At 41.3% G+C, this 16,874-nt stretch overlaps 1 pseudogene across 1 annotated transcript; it reads left to right on the forward strand.

Moving 5' to 3' along the window:
- The first annotated feature begins 5,094 nt into the window (after window positions 1-5,094).
- On the forward strand, window positions 5,095-5,614 carry LOC113612551 (40S ribosomal protein S23 pseudogene; annotated as a pseudogene). The gene has a single exon (XR_003429874.1). The product of XR_003429874.1 is annotated as a 40S ribosomal protein S23 pseudogene (transcript).
- Window positions 5,615-16,874: the final 11,260 nt, after the last annotated feature.

Here is a 16,874-nt window from a genome sequence, read left to right on the forward strand (position 1 = left end):
CCAGGTTATTGGGTGCCTCCAGTGCCAAGCTCTCTGGGTCTCTCTCCAGGAAGCTGGAAGCCTTGGCTAATTAATGCAAGTGGGAAGTACAAGGATATGCTTCATACTCACCCAGAGCATGGGCCTGGGGGCTTCCCTGGTGGCACAGGGGTTAAGAATCCACCTGCCATTGCAGGAGACACAGGTTCAAGCCCTAGTCTGGGAAGATCCAACATGCCACGGAGCAACTAAGCCCGTGTGCCACAACTACTGAGCCTGTGAGCCACAACTACTGAGCCCACGAGCCACAACTACTGAGCCTACGTGCCACAGCGACTGAAGCCCACGCACCTAGAGCCCGTGCTCTTCAACAAGAGAAGCCACCACAACAGGAAGCCCACGCACCACAACGAAGAGTAGCTCCGGCTCGCCACAACTAGAGAAAAGCCTGTGCACAGCAACGAAGACTCAATGCAACCCAAAAATAAATAACTAAATAAATAAATTAGAAAAAAAACATGGGCCTGAGTGTCTGTTGAATTGGTTAGAAAAAAACCATGGGCCTGAGAGTGTTGAATTGGAGACTTATCACCTCTTATGTTATCCATCTTACACCATCAGAATTCATAGGAAGTAGTACTGGCTATCTGGAAGTACCTCTGGGCCTCTCTTTGAAAGGATTTTACTTCTCCCCATTAGGACATTTGTTTTAGATAAGACCTTCAATCTAATTTGTTAATGGTATTGTCATTCATGTAGTCAATAATGTTGAATGCAATCCTCATCATAATTTATCACTAATGGTAGCTCAGGGCTGAACTAAAAGTAATTGTGATTATTTCCTGGCGAAGGTACATGTGAGGAGTATAACTGAGCATGACTACCCGGAGGACTGCAGCATATGCAGTCATGTCAGTAATAATTTGGTTTATGTTGCAGTTGTCAAGAAGAGTTCCAAGTTAATGCTATGGATTTATATAGTTGACTTTTAGGTCGCAATCTTATACTTCTTTCTCTGGTCATCAGGCATCTCATTTTTAAATCATGGTTTATCTCATATGACTTATAACTGTGAATGAGAGATTCATTTTGCTATTTCATATGCTAGACTTCTAAATGGAATGTGGTAGAAAGAGAAGATTATGTTTTTATACCTATAGTTATTACTATGGCATGCACAGTTTGGAAACTAAAATAATTAAATGTTTTGCTTTGGGGAGTTTTCTTTGTATTATTGTCAGAAGTTCAATGGTTCATATCCTAGTGAGTTCTAGAAGGCTCTGATACTATGTTCCTTCTATTTGCTCTTCATTTTTCTTACTGAGAATTGCCTGACTAACCTGTGTCTTATTTGAATTTTCATTATCAGTAGATCAGTCATTTTTAGCTAAAGTTTATTTGCCTTTCTGCCTATGTACACAAGATTTTTAAGAACAAATTCCAAAAGTGCCTAACTTCTTTTACTCCCATTCATTTATTTTAATTAAGCTTTTTACTTTGACATAATTGCAGATTCACATTTAGTTGCAAGAAATAATACAAGCTACCCACTTTCCCCAAAGGTGACATCTTGCAAAAACTATCATACAGCATCACATCCAGGATATTGACATTGATAGGGTCAACATACAGAAGAGTTATATCCCTACAAGGATCCCGCTTGTTACTGTTTTATAAGCATGCCTCCCTCCCTCCTCCATTCATTTTATCTATAATTATTCACAGGCATAGATTACCTCAATTCCTTTTGTAAGTAGGTCGAGTTCTTCCACCTTCCATAAATCCTGGATCAAATGAGTTATTGGTAGAAGCCAACCATATTCTGTGAGTTTCTAATTATGTGTGTAGTTAATTGCATGTAGCAAACCTCAGGTCTGATAAGTAGCAGAAAGCATTTGAAAGGTCCTTGTAACTGGTATTAGGTCATACCTTGGGGTTACAGGAGTGAGAGAACTCTGTGGAGGGACTTACTAGAGCCTCTGCAGTGAGCAGATACTGAGGGAAAAGCAGTAAAAATAGTGGGACAGGTTAAGAGACAAGGCCGAGTTACAGGCTCTGTTCCTAAGGCGTGGCTATCCAGCAGTGGAAAATGCAGCATCCAGTGGAGTGAGTGAACTCTTCCTTGACCAAAGCTTATATGGGAATGTTCAAAATTCCAGTTTGTATGATTGTAGGGGTGGGAGGGGGCGTGTGTCAGGAGTGGGTGATGCTCGTAAATCAACTGAAGACTGTCTCGGTTCTCTTGGAGAAGGTCCACAAGCAAGAGATGGATCCACTGAGAACAGGGTTTAAAATCCTGTAGGAGGAGCTGATCAGTGCTGGGTGGGGTGTGGCTGGTTTGCAAGCCTGGTTTTCAGCCCCAGTAAGAAATTGAGGCAGAAGCCCACACAGACAGACTTTACCAATTCAGAAAGTATTCCAAGAAAATCGTGACTCTGAGAATTCCAGAAGTTAGTTCTACTCAGTGTACATTTGTCAGGTATTTACTCTGTGCCAGATTCTGAGCCAGGCATTGAGGATATAATACCAATAGACTGAGGAACTGAGAGGCCAGTGGATATAGTACCAACAGGCTGACCTAGGATCATACTAGGGCAGCAAGACACAGCCTAGATCGCATCTTTTGGCGTGGCTGGGCCTCTCATAAGACTCTCTGCCCTAGTCAGGACTGGTTTTAGCGTTTGGTATATTCCTTGCCTAGCTCCTTATTAGGGCTTAAAATTTATAGATACATACATACATACATGCATACTTACTGGGTTGGGCAAAACGTTCGTTCGGGTTTTACAGAAAAACCCGAATGAGCTTTTTGCCCAACCCAATACATACGTACGTTCATACATACATGTACCCATGGAGAGATGAATGGGAGTGAAGCTCAGCAATTCCAGCAGAGCGGGGCTTCAGAAGGTGAGGGCTAACACTTTATAACAACTCAGCGCTCTATCCTTGGAGAATAACACAAGGAGCATTTAACACTCAAGATATCAGTAAACAGATGGGTGCAGCTTCATGTCACTGTGAATGTTCCAGAGCTCTGAAAAATCTATAGCTGACGGAAAAACCCTGAGTGATCTTGCTGCGGATCAAAAAGCTTTCATTAACATTTTTAATCTGTGTAATGAAATCTTGAACTATTTTTCATGCCTATATTGTCGCTTCAACCAGTAACCAAAATCTCAAGAGAACTCAATGAATTAGAATGTGACCTAAAATATCAAGAGTGAAGAGTCATCAATCAAAAAGGGAGATGATTTGGGGAAGAGAAATGATTTGAATACCAAAGAAACACTGCTTGTTGACAGAAATATACATTTATAACTAATGTTTCATTGGTCATGTAGGCCATGGAACACATCAGAAGCCCAAGTCACATCAAAAAAGAATTTGATTTTAGACTTCCCTCTACCACCTTGATTTTCTGGAGCTTTAATTCAGATTCTCTGTGACTATAAACCTTGGTGCTTTGTCCTCTTCTTGCCCTGTCTTTCCCCATTTGTGTTATCCTCCATCTTTTATCCCCCTTGTTTTATTGAAAAAAATACTGTTCTCCATCTTGAAGAAGTACTCCACACTCATCTTTTTCCCCATGCTCTGTCTCTGCTAAATCAGGTTGTCAGATAGCAGAGAGGCCTTTTTAGTGAGCCCCTGTTGAGATAGGCTGACTTTAACAAACAACCTTCAAATGTCAGTGGCTTAACACAATAGATATTTATTTCTTGGTCACACAAGATCCAGTGTTGATGTTCTGGTTAGTCAGTTGTCCTGGGCACCTCTACTCTAAATGGTGACTCAAGCATGCAGCCCCCTTCCATCTTGTGATGCTGTCGTCTTCAGTATGAGCCTCCACAGTCACTGTAGGCGGGAAAGAAAGTGCAAGGGACCAAGTGTTACTTGGTCCAGAAGTGGTACGTTCTCTAATTGTTTCATTCCATTGGCCAGAACTAGTCACATGGCCCCACACAGATGCAGGAGGGACTGGGAAATGTAGCCCCAGGCTGGGCAGTCACTTCCCAGTGACAACAGTACACTTTGGTGTCCAGCTGCCTGTTTTTGTCTCCCCGTGCTTTGAGAACATTGCTCCGTGAGAGTGCCTGAGCTCTCTTCTGACTCCTAAGTAACCTGCTCTGTTCCCCATTCCAGCTGAACTCTGTATAATCACGAAATCCTCAAGTCAGGGTCACCAATTAGAAATTCAGTTTTTTTAAAAAAATTAATATATCTGTAGAAGAGTGGGTACCTTTTTATGTGCAGAGCTATGACATCTTACCATCTGTGCTTTCTAGAGCCAGAAATCCCCCCATTAAAATTGGACTCTCACTTAGAAGATTAAAAAAATGCAATAATTGATAATAATTTAAGCCCAACTTTTCGTGTTTGTTAAATATCATGAGTTTGGGGAGTAAAAAATCTTGATTTAATTTTCTTAGACAGGAGCTGGGTTTTGATTGGCCCAGTTGAGTTCCCTGAGTTGCATTCTCTGGTACTGTTTTCTGACCCATACAGATATGAGAGCTACTCTTACCATTCTGGTAAGGAGCCCCTGTCTTAAGTGCTTTAATCTGGGGGCCCCTTTCAGTATAACACATCAGCAAAAAGGCTAAATATATACGTATATGGATGGATCCTTCTAAAGGCTAAAAATATTGTATTTGATTGTCTTGCCTCCCTTGATTCTATTAAGTTGCAGAGACCAAGGAATAACCTAGGGTTCTTAATCTTCTGTGCTAATTCCAGTCCTGTTATTTACATAACTATTTATTTCCTGACCAAGCCCTGCTGTTCTCCAAAGATAGGGGAACGGTTAAATAAATTATTCTTCATCTGTATGTTGGAGCATTAAGAAAGCTTTAAATTTTGTTTCTCAGAATTTTTAATGACCATTGGAAATGTTCACAATATTTACTTTTTAAATATATATATAAGTGATCTCAATTTTTGTGTGAATATATGTATAGCAAAAAGATTGGAAGAAAATATGTCACGATTTTAACTGTGATTGTCTCTGGGCAATGGGATTGTGGGTGATTTTCATAATCTTTGTATTTCTCTGTGTTTTCCAAAGTTTAAAAATGAGCATGGGGCAATGGCTTGTGGCTCCTTCCTGCACTGCTTCTCTCTTCTGCTCAGGCCCGTGGCGCCGGCAGCATGGGCAAGTGTTGCGGTCTTCGTACTGCCAGGAAGCTCCGTAGCCACCGACGAGACCAGAAGTGGCATGATAAACAGTACAAGAAAGCCCATTTGGGCACAGCCCTGAAGGCCAACCCTTTTGGAGGTGCTTCTCATGCCAAGGGAATTGTGCTTGAAAAAGTAGGGGTTGAAACCAAAGAACTAAATTCTGCCATCAGGAAGTGTGTCAGCATTCAACTAATCAAGAATGGCAAAAAAATCACCGCCTTTGTACCCAATGATGGTTGTTTGAATTTTATTGAGGAAAATGATGAAGTTCTGGTTGCTGGATTTGCTCGCAAAGGTCATGCTGTTGGTGACATTCCTGGAGTCTGCTTTAAGGTTGTCAAAGTAGCCAATGTCTCTCTTTTGGCCTTATATAAAGGCAAGAAGGAAAGACCAAGATCATAAGTTTTGATGATGAAAGCGGAATAGTAATAAATTTCCATATGCCAAAAAAAAAAAATGAGCATGGGGCTTCCCTGGTGGTACAGAATCCGCCTGCTAATTCAGGGGGCACGGGTTCGAGCTCTGCTCTGGGAAGATCCCACATGCCGCGGAGCAACTAAGCCCGTGCGCCACAACTACTGAGCCTGTGCGCTAGAGCCTGCGAGCTACAACTACTGAGCCTGGGTGCCACAACTGAAGCCCGTGCGCCTAGAGCCCGTGCTCTGCAACAAGAGAAGCCACCACAATGAGAAGCCTGTGCACTGCAACGAAGAGTAGCCCCCACTCACTGCAAATAGAGAAAGCCCAGGCGCAGCAGTGAAGACCCAACTCAGCCAAAAATAAATAAATTTATTTTAAAAAAATGAGCATGAATTACTTATGAGAAGAATGTTAGACACTACACCTGTCAGTCAATTCCAGCATTAACCATTCTTGTGAAAATTACTGGAGGCTAGCAGAAAGGGGAACTTTGGCTGCCTTGAAGTAGTTGAATCCTTTCTTTAAAAAAAAATTTTTTTTTTGGCTGCACCATGCGGGTTGTGGAATCTTAGGTCCCCAGCCAGGGATTGACCCTGGGCCCTCGGCACTGAAAGCGTGGAGTCCTAACCACTGGACCATGAGGGAATTCCCAAATCCTCTATCTTTAAATGAAAAAAAAAAACGTAGAGTGACCTAGCAACCAAAACAATGGTTGTATTGCTTTTTCCCGTTCCAAAATTTTACTGGGGAAAGTTACTGGTCCTCACAAATAAACCTTTCCACGTGAACTACAGTTTTTCCTTTTCATTGCGGAAGCTTACGATAGAATAAGTTGTCTAAGCACGTGTCAAAATTAAGTCATGAAACGTGAACCTCGGAGTGGAAAGCATCAGCCTTTGATTTCCTTTTTTCATAGGAGGATCCGGTATTGCAAGAGAGACAAAGCATCAGCTTGGGTGTCCTGAGCTTTGGTTCTGTTATGTACTAGCTGTGTGACTTGTAGCCAGTTATTTAAAGTTCCTGAAACATTGTGTCCATATCTACAGACTATAGATAATACCTGTCTGGCAAGTTTCTTTTGATGACTAGAGATGATATTTGTAAGACTGTACCATCTAGCTGTGTTCAAGTTGTTGGCCAGGTCAGTTTGACTGCTGTCGCCTAACTTCCAGTCCTGCAAAGGCAGGACAAGCCTTCTCAACCTACCTGTGCTGCCCCCCCCCGACCCGACCAGTCCAGCAACTAAGGGGTTAAGTTCTAGTGAAGCAGGGGACATCCAGTAACTAGCTGAGTCCTGAGGTCTGCATCTTTTCAGATGGTTCAGTGTGGGGTACTGATTGTTAAATATTTTGAATATTACACCTGGCTCTAGTCAAATAAAGACTAAGGGGAGTCATTTATTTCCTGCGTTTCTGAAGAATAGAATACCATAATGGCCAACTGTGCTTGAATACTGAAGTCTTGAAAAGTGGGAGGAAATTGCCAGTAAATGTAAGTTGATGATAAAATCTTTATTTTTCCTCTTTTCACTTTGGCATTCCCTCCCTCAGATGGCTCTGTGCTCAAGACAGTATTGGTGAGTACAGCTGCCGTGGTCCTTGGGAAGCATCTTTACGAAGAAGGAGGACATGATTGACACTAACAGGGGAATCTTTCCTTCCCAATTTCATTTTCCAAGAGATGTAAAATGCACCTCACCAAAAACAAACAAAAACAAAACCCTAAAAAACAAACAGAACTTCCACAGCCTTCTTAACTACCTATTCTGTGTACGTGGTCTGGCCCCATTATTACATTGCAAAGCAAGATCAATGAAGACAATCTAACTCAAGAATTTAGTTCTTGGACTGTCACTCATATTTCTTTGCATTTTAATTTGAGAGCTTGGGTTGCTTGGTTATAATTGCATCAAGATGGGACAGATATAAATCTTCCTTGAATTAGATGATCTGTGTGAGATATACTGTGGAATATTGGCCAAAAATAATTTTAGCCTAACTCAAACCCTTAGAGTTAAAATATCTTGATTATATAAATTTGTCTTCTGTTCTCAACCCAGAAAGACAGTAAAGGATGAGATTGCCTTGTCTCTTCAAAGACTAAATGAAGTAGAACTCTCTTATGGACTGAATGTTTGCATCTTCTCAGAATTCATATGTTGAAGCCCTAACCCCTATTAGGAGGTGAGGCCTTTGGGAAGTAATTAGGATTAGATGAGGTTGTGAGGGTAGAGCCCCCATGATAGGATTAGTGCCCTTAGAAGAAGAAGAAGAAGAGACAATAGAGCGTCCTCTCTCTGCCATGTGAAGACACGGAGAGAAGGTGACTGTCTACAAGTTAGGAAGGGAGCCCTCATCAAGGACCACATCTCCCAGCACCTTGATCTTGGACTTCCTAGCCTCCAGAACTGAGAAATAATGTCTGTTGTTTAAGCCACCCAGTCAGTGGTATTCTGTTATAGCAGCCTGAGCACACTAAGACAAACTCCACAACACCCAACCTTTCTGTAACATAGATTCAGTTATATTGCAGGCCAAAGTATGCACCTGGATATAACAACTCTATATTGACACTGATAGCAGTACTCTCCTTCAAGACTGGCATTATATCGGGATTTTAGGTGTCCGTTTTGGAGGGATATGTTTCTTGTAGGAGAATGGATTTGTATTTTACCTTGCTAGACAGTTAGTGATGCCAAACATGGTTGCTCTGTGCTCTGAGAAGTTCTTCAGTAAGATCAGGGCATTTGGACAATGGTTAGACTGAGGTCAAGGTCAAACCAGGTACTAGAGCTGGGAGAAGAGAGACCATCTTTTTGAGCATCTGTGTATGTGTCACAGAACAGCGTTAGGCACTGTGGACTCTAGAGTGCTAGCAGCCAGGAGAGGCCCATTGCAGTAGCTGTTCATTTTGACAGCTACTTAGGTGCTTCTGCTGTTTTTAAAGGTGAACCATTTCAAGCCTCCTCAGCCTACCCAGCCAGCCAATCTGCAGTTAAGGAGTTCAGAGTGTCTCAACTTTAGTTTCCAACCCTTCTGTGGTCTTTAAAACAAATTCTGCTATAAATTCTTAATCCACAAGAATGTATCTTGTTTTCTGAATATTCCCTTTTTTTTTTTTAATAGCATTGTGTTCTTGTACACGTGTCCTATTTTTATTCCTTTACACTCACTTTATGGTGTTTGGGAAGGAAATGGATATAACCATGTGTGATTCAGTTTGTTACAACTGGAAGTCTTCCAGCATACCCCATTTTCAACTGCTCCTAGGGACTGATCTAGCCCCTTCCCCATCTACTCAACTACTCCTCCCTCAGACTTCCTGCCTATGCTGATTCCAGCCTGCTGGCCTGTGTTCCCTGATGCTGCAGCTGCTGCAGTTGAAGGAGAGGACCTGCTCCACACAGAGAAACCACTCAGACACAGGTCTGGGTTTTTTTTTCCCCCTCCTTGGACAAGTCTTGGCCTAATGGCTTTTTCAGTCAGACAGAATTGAGTGCAGATCACGGTACTGTCATTTACTTACCACATGGCATAGGGAAAATCAATTAAGTTCTCTGAGCCCCAGTTTATCTGTAAAATGGGCATAATATCTGTATCTCAGAGTTTTCTGAAGACTATATGAAATTTTAGCAACATTTGACAGGTTACCTAACCCTTAAGTAGATTCAACGAAGGAGAGTTCTTAGATTGATCTCCGGCAGGGGGTGAGGCCAAACAACTGATGACTTGCAGTTGGTTGGTAACAGTTGGTTACCTCAACAGGAAAGAAAACCAGTTGAATCAGCTAGTTGATACTAAATAATAAAGAAAAAAGTATCTGTCTTACTAGAAAGGCTGAATTGACCAATATAGTCAGTTTAATCAGGAGAGACATTTGTGTGGAAAATTTCCCTAAATTAAAAGAATAATTTATTGGGTTTACCAACACATCAGCATCTTTAGATTAGTGGCTTACTAAAGTGAAAGCACTCTCTAGTTGAAATGTATTGACTATTTGGGTGTTTGCAAATCTATTTCAAATTCAGTGAGTATAGAGGACTTGTGTGGTCCTTCTCTAGGCCCTGAAATGAGAAGGTGGAGGGGGTATGTGGTGAATAAAAAATACATGATCCGGCTCTGCAGGAACTTGCCAGAAGGGAGATGAGATAGATACTTAAGTCATTACAATAGACATAATACACACTGATTAAATTCTGAGAGTTCATAGGAGTCAGGATTTGTTTTTTTTTTCTTCTGTGTAGTTGAGGAAGAGGGGTGGCATTCTGGAAGGAGTGGGCTTTCATCTATTTTTTTAAATTAATTAATTAAATTAGACTGTGCAGTGTCTTAGTTGCAGCATGCGGGATCTAGTTCTCTGACCAGGGGTGGAACCCTGGCCCCCTGCGTTGGGAGCACAGAGTCTTACCCACTGGACCACCAGGGAAGTCCCCCATCTGGGTTTTTAAAGGATATAAGCTCCTTGTTTGTATTCTTTTATGAGATGGTTAGTCAGGTGCAGCCATAAGAGGAGACAGAGGATAGGCTCAGGGAAGCATAGATTATGATGCTAACGGGTGCTAGAGACAGGAGACCCGGCACGCAGGGCCAATGGGGAAGACACTGAGGAGGTCAGGAGGCAGAAGACAGGAGGGAGGGGAAGTTTTAGGGAAGGCAGGGCAAGGTGAACAGTTTTGGATGGGCTAGTTTGAATAATTTCCTTGGGCTTTGGGCTATAGGGGTAGTCCCTACTTGTCTGACACCTGGTGCTGGGTGATTAAGGCAGAGGAATATGTCTCCTGGGGTATAGGCGCCAGACAGAGGAGACACGGCTCCTGATTAGTTGGTTTGCATATCAAAGGCATGCTTCTGCCTGGACGCTTTGTTATCTCGAAGAATTGACTAGTCCCTGGAGGGGCAGGCTTTTTCCAGCCAGAAGGATTTTTTTTTATGATGTTAAAACATCATAATACGTAGGAAACTTTAAATATTTATAACAGACTTCTTTAGCTGTTCCTTTGTCTTGTCCAGGTTTTGACTTGGAATGGGTTGAAGCCACTAGCACTCTCAGTGCGAAGGCGCAGGAGGCCTACTGGTAACAGGAGTTCTAACAAGAGAAGCAATGCTGTATTTGGATGTAGTCGCAGATATTAAGGCTGATGATATACAGGCCCATGGCCTGCTTCTGTCAGGGTCTAGAGGGCTGGGTCAGCCGATCTCCGACAGGCCCAAGGCAGCTATTCTCTCTAATACATCTTTACTTGAAAAATTGGATTAAGGTGATGTTTTGATATATTGCTAGTCATCTTTTATAGCCCCAAATCCCTGACACTCTTGGCTTCCTAGATGATTGTGTTCCTGCCGGCTGTGGCAGCCTTGTGAGTACAGCATGTTGAGAGTCAAAAGCACGTAAATACACTTTCCAGCCCATATCCAGGTGTGTTCTGAGACTCTGCTTAGAATAGTCAGCAGTACAATGGGTGTTTGGCTTTCGTTGGCTGTCTTTCTGATAAAGTACCATAGGAAGGAATACTAATAACTCACTTGCTTTTAAGTTTTTCCTACAGATTGGAGTGTAACAGATAGTAAAATATTAGCATTGGAGAAATTTTCGAATCAGATAGACCCTGATATCTCAGTGGCTTATCATATTAGATATTTGTTCCTTGCTTATTAAAGCCCAGTTGGCAATGGTAGGGGTGAGGCTCTATCCCACACTCAGGGACTCAGACTGACAGAGATTCTGTTCTCTTCAACACATGGTTGCTTTGTATTGACATCCAGCTGGCAGACAAGGAAAGAAACCTCATGGGAGATGTGTGTGGCCCAAGCAGGGAGGTTGCTCACATAAATTCTACACAATTCTGTTAGCCAGAACTCAGGCACATGGCTCTACGAGGATGCCAGAGGAACCGGGAAATGTACTAACTGACAGAGCAGCCACTTCTCAGCATCAACCCACTTTAGTGCAGCTACACACATTTTTCAATTTGGCAGCGTTGTAACCGTAATCAGTTTGTATCCTGCTTTTTCACTTAATAATCTGCAGAGTTTGAGTAATTATTTTTAGTTGCAATATAGTATTCTATTGATGAATCATAATTTATTAGGCCATCCCTTATTGGACGTTTAGATTATTTTTCTGTTTTTGAGGATTATACATTTTCTTTCTATGGACATCCTTCTGCTTTAAGATTTATCCCTCTGTTAAATGACTTTCTTAGAGTAAATTCCCATGAGTTGAATTACTGAGTGAAGGGAAGTGGCTGTTACACATTGCTATGCTACTTTCAAAATGATGTTTCTGTTCACAAGGCCACCAGCAGAGTGTAGAGATTCTAGTTCCATTTGAGTCTTATCAGGCAATGAGAATTGAAACATTGCTCTTGTAATCTGCAGAGTAGCCTAGAGGAAGCACACAATCTTCTTTCCTAGTTATTACTTTTAAATTATCCTTAAAAATTTGGGGAATGTTTCTTGGTCAAAAAAGGACAGACAAAAATTCCTCTCCCTGAGTGGTTGAATAAAGCATGGCACATCCACACAATGTTGTACTATGCAGCGGTTTAAAAAAAAATGAGGGAGATTCTAATAAACTGATTTGGAATAATTTCAAGCATATACTCAAGTGAAAAAAACAAAGTGCAAAAGACTATACTATGCTACCCTTCATGTAAGGAAGAAAGGGATTTAAGAAAATATAGACATATCTGCTCGTCTGTACAATATAAACAGGAAGGATAAACCAGAAACTGAAGAGACTGATTACCTGCAGGGTCTGGGATGGAATGAAGGGAAGAATGTCCATGAGGTCGTAGGGATGAGAGGCAGCGACCTTTCTCAGGGTTGATCTTTTCGTATAGCTCGGATTCTCAGAACTGTGCTAATGTTCCTTATACACCCTGCCAAAAATGAATCGATAATTTAAATCAACCAAGGTGGGGGGAGGGGGAACTCAATTGGAATGCAAGTAGTATTTCAACTGTATTTACAGAGAGTATTCCTAACTGTATTTCAAATGAATAACATAACCACACTGAAGGGGATGGTGAGAGAGGAGCTGACCTAAGTAACTGTGGTGGGTAGCCTCTGAGATGGCCCCCAGTGATCCCTGCATCCTGGCTTTCATGCTCTTGTGCAATCCTTGAGTTGGCCTGGATTGAATGATTGCTTCTAGTGAAAAGAATGTGGCGGAGATGATGGGATGTCCCTTGTGAAATTTGAGTACAGAAGGACAGGGTCTTCTGCCTTGGGCACCCTTTTTCCTTTCTGACTCTGACAGAAGCTGGCTGCCATGTTGTGAGCTGCCCTATAGAGCTGCCCTTGCCCTGTGGCAAAGAATTGACGTTTCCAGTTGACAGCCATTGAAGAACTGAGGCCCGCCAGCGGCCACATGAGTGAGTTTGAGATGCGTGCAGCCCTGGGTGACACATTTATTACAGCTTTGTGAGAGACCAGAAGCCAAAGGCATCTACCTAAGCTATGCCCAGATTCCTGATTCCACAGAACTAGTGAGAAAAATGTGGTTTTCAGTTGCTAAATTTTGGGGGAAATTTCTTATCTAGCAATAGTTAACTAATATAGCAACTGTGGAAAACAGCATTCTGACTGGTTAGGGTAAGGTTAAAGATAAAAAAACTGTACACAAATAGTGCATTCCTTTTGGTAGCCCTGTTATTCACAGGGTATTGTTTAGCAATTCTTTAACAACTTTCTGTGGTCAAGATTGAACAAAATAAAATGAATCTATAATGAGATAGATAATGAGAACCAGTTTTCTCATAGGTAGAGAAAGAAGTTACAAATAAGGAAAGAGGGAAGGCTAGAATGATTGAGATGTTGGATTGGATTCAGAGGTATCAGTATGAATTCATGGCTTTTAGTATAGATACAGAGAGATAGATATAGAAATAGATATTGACGTTTCGTATATTGAGTTAATATACACGCCTATATTTCTAGCTTTTTTCTCTGAGAGGACCTAGGACTCAGGACAACCCATTAGCAATAAGCACACTTAGTGCCCAGACCTTGATTTTGAAACATAGTTTTCCAATAAAAGGAACCAAGGCTTCTCAGAGAAGTGACTGATTCCAGTTGGAGCATAGAAAATATATGATGAACCTGGAACATCTTGTGGTACCAGACAGTTAGAAAATATTCACACAAAAAAAGCATGTCAAAAGAATACAGGATCCAATCTGACAGGGCTCCCAATGGCCAAATCTCGGACAAGTTGAACAACAAAATAAATGATGATAGTATTGTATTATAACCTGTAGAATTCAATAAATATCCATTTGTCCATGCTGATATAGATGAATAAATACATGGAAGGTATCTTAGTCCATTTGGACTGCTATAACAAAGTACCATAAATTGGGTGGCTTATAAACCACGGAAATTTATTTCTTAATACTGGAGGCTGGAAATCAAAGGTCAGGGTGCCAGCACGGTCAAGTTCTGGTGAGGACCCCCCTCTTCCGGGTTGCAGACTGCTGACTTCTTGTTTCCTCACATGGCAGAAAGAGAGTAGCAAGCTATCTCCTGATTCTTGTAAGGACACTAATACCTCATGACCTCATCTAGCCCTAATTACCTCCCGAAGGCCCCGTCTTCTAATATCATTGTATTGGAGGGTAGGGTTACAGCATACGAATTTTAGAGGAACACAAACATTCAGTCTATACTAGAAGAGAATGGGCAGCTCTTCCTTACAGAAGAATTCCAATTAATACGTGTAGAGGAATGAGCAAAATTTAGAATCACCATTGGGCAAACGCTGCAGTGATAATTATTTACAGTAAGGTCTACCAATGGATAAAAGAAAATCAGTAGGTGAGAGTTTGAGGAGAAACAAGGTATTGGCACAGTCTCAAAATATCTCAAAGATGTTTACCAATTGCAAAGAGAAAAAAAATGTTAACTTTACAGTGGAGAAACCAATCAATACCACCTAAACCATATAATCAGGATTAACATCAAGGGTAATAAGACACATGGGCCTGATGGACCTCCTGATATGATGCACTGAGGGGGCACAACATGACTTCTGTGGCATTCATGCCAACACTACATGACCTCAATCTAGCCACGAGGAAATACCAACCAAACCCAAATTGAGGCCCATGCTGTAACTGCTCAGTACTCTTCAAGTGTCCAGGTTATGCCAGACAAATGAATTCTGAGGAGTTGTTGCAGATTGGAGAGGACTAAAGAGAAATAACAATTGAATGCAAGGTGGAACCTGGAACAGATAAAGGACATTAGTAGGAAAGCTGGTGGAACTTGAATAAGGCATGTAGTTAATACTATTTCATTAATGTTAATTTCCTGGTTTTGATGATCTACTGTGGTTGTGTAAGATGTTAATAAGGGGAAGCTGGATAAAGGGTAGATGTGAACTCTATTATTTTTGCAACTTTTCTGTTAGGAAAATTCCTTTCTGAAGATCTCTGGTCCCATCCCTGAGGGCCAGACTTGCCTGGTTTTCAAGGGGAGGGACTTGATTCCCAGTCTAATGAATATTTCTATAGGACACATACCTTTATTAGTTATATGTTCAGTGGGCTAGTAGTTAATCTACAGATTTGTAAGTCTATAAATAAAACTGATCCTGTATCACTTGACCTAGAACCTCAGAATTATGCTGTTTCTGCATGCTTCTAAATTGGTGGTGTCTCTCTCAGGCTCTGCTCTGGATTATGTATGACATGTGATATGGTCTTGTATTGATAGAAGGCCTAGACAGTTGCCATGGTCTACAGCAGCCTGTGGTAGAGTATCGCAGAGCTACTGCTACCAGGATCCTTTTCTCTGCACGGTTCCTAAACCACTGCTGCAGACAGTGAAAGCCTCGGTTGCCCTTTTAACTCACCGGATAATTTATGTCTTCTCTTGGCTAGGGTTTGTTTCATCACAAGCAAGAGGAGAAAGAATTACATGTTGGAACAGTACAGACAGCGCATGTTCAATAAGTTAAATCGATTTGAAATTGCCCTAAGTGATGACCCTGTAAAGTAGTTCTGACATGGGAGACTTACAGTGAAAGCCTCATTTTAGGGTCAAAAATAAATATTTGGCCAACTTTCTCCCTTTCCTCTTTATCATAGTGATCCTTTAATAAGAATAAATATTTTTATAAAAATGACACAGGCTAGCTATAAAAATTCAAGCAATATAAAAAAGTACGAAGAATATCTGTTTTTAAAAATCTCAAATATCAGTGCTCAGAAATGACTGATATCATACTTTGTGGCTATTATTATAGATAGCTCTCTCTATAAAGATGGATGAATGGATGTGAAGCTGTGCAGATAGAAACAAATCTAAAAGAATTGGATAATATAGAAGCATGTTATTGTTTTAATAATAAAAGTATTCGATTTTGTTTTTCTTGAATTTAATAAAAGAAAAATAAAATAGCGCTGAAGAAATCACTGAATGTTAGGTAAAAGTTTCTTTGCCATAGGTAAAAGTTTCTTTGCCATGAGAGATGTTGGTTCCTAAAAGATCTCTTTAAGATTAGGAAAACAGATTCTAAAAATCATTACGAGACTAAAGTAGCATTTGTTGTAGGACTCGATAATTTTTTAACAGTATAAATGACCTTAAAAGACCAGCTACTTAGTTCTCTTACCACTTTTCTCACTTCCTTCCCCTCCACCTCTCAGTTTTTGTTACTTGTCTGGGTTTTATGTCATCAGAGCTTATAATATTTACATTGCTATTCTGCAATCACAATTCTCTCAGTTAAATTCTAGTTTAATTGGATTCAGTGCTTACTGTCCCATTACCTTATCTTGTCCTCAGTTCTTCATTAGACTCCCCTCTTGGTTGGCTGAACTTCATTATCAAGTAGTATTTCTTTTATTTTTTTAAAAATAAATTTGTTTATTATTATTTTTTGGCTGTGTTGGGTCTTCGTTGCTGCACGCTGGCTTTCTCTAGTTGCGGCAAGCAGGGGCTACTCTTCCTTGTGGTGCGCAGGCTTCTCATTGCGGTGGCTTCTCTTGCGGAGGCTACTCTTCCTTGTGGTGTGTGGGCTTCTCATTGCGGTGGCTTCTCTTGTTGAGGAGCACGGGCTCTAGGTGCTTGGGATTCAGTAGTTGTGGCAAGTGGGCTCAGTAGTTGTGGCACGTGGGCTCAGTAGTTGTGGCACACAGGCTTAGTTGCTCTGCGGCATGGGGGATCTTCCCCGGACCAGGGCTCGAACCCGTGTCCCCTGCATTGGCAGGCAGATTCTTAACCACTGTGCCACCAGGGAAGTCCCTAGTATTTCTTTTAAGAGGAGCTCATTAGGGCTACAGCTCCTGAGTG

Source organism: Aethalodelphis obliquidens, unplaced genomic scaffold, assembly GCF_003676395.1.
Source record: "Aethalodelphis obliquidens isolate GAN/ISIS:26980383/991018 unplaced genomic scaffold, ASM367639v1 scaffold78, whole genome shotgun sequence".
Classification (NCBI taxonomy): Eukaryota; Metazoa; Chordata; class Mammalia; order Artiodactyla; family Delphinidae; genus Aethalodelphis; species Aethalodelphis obliquidens.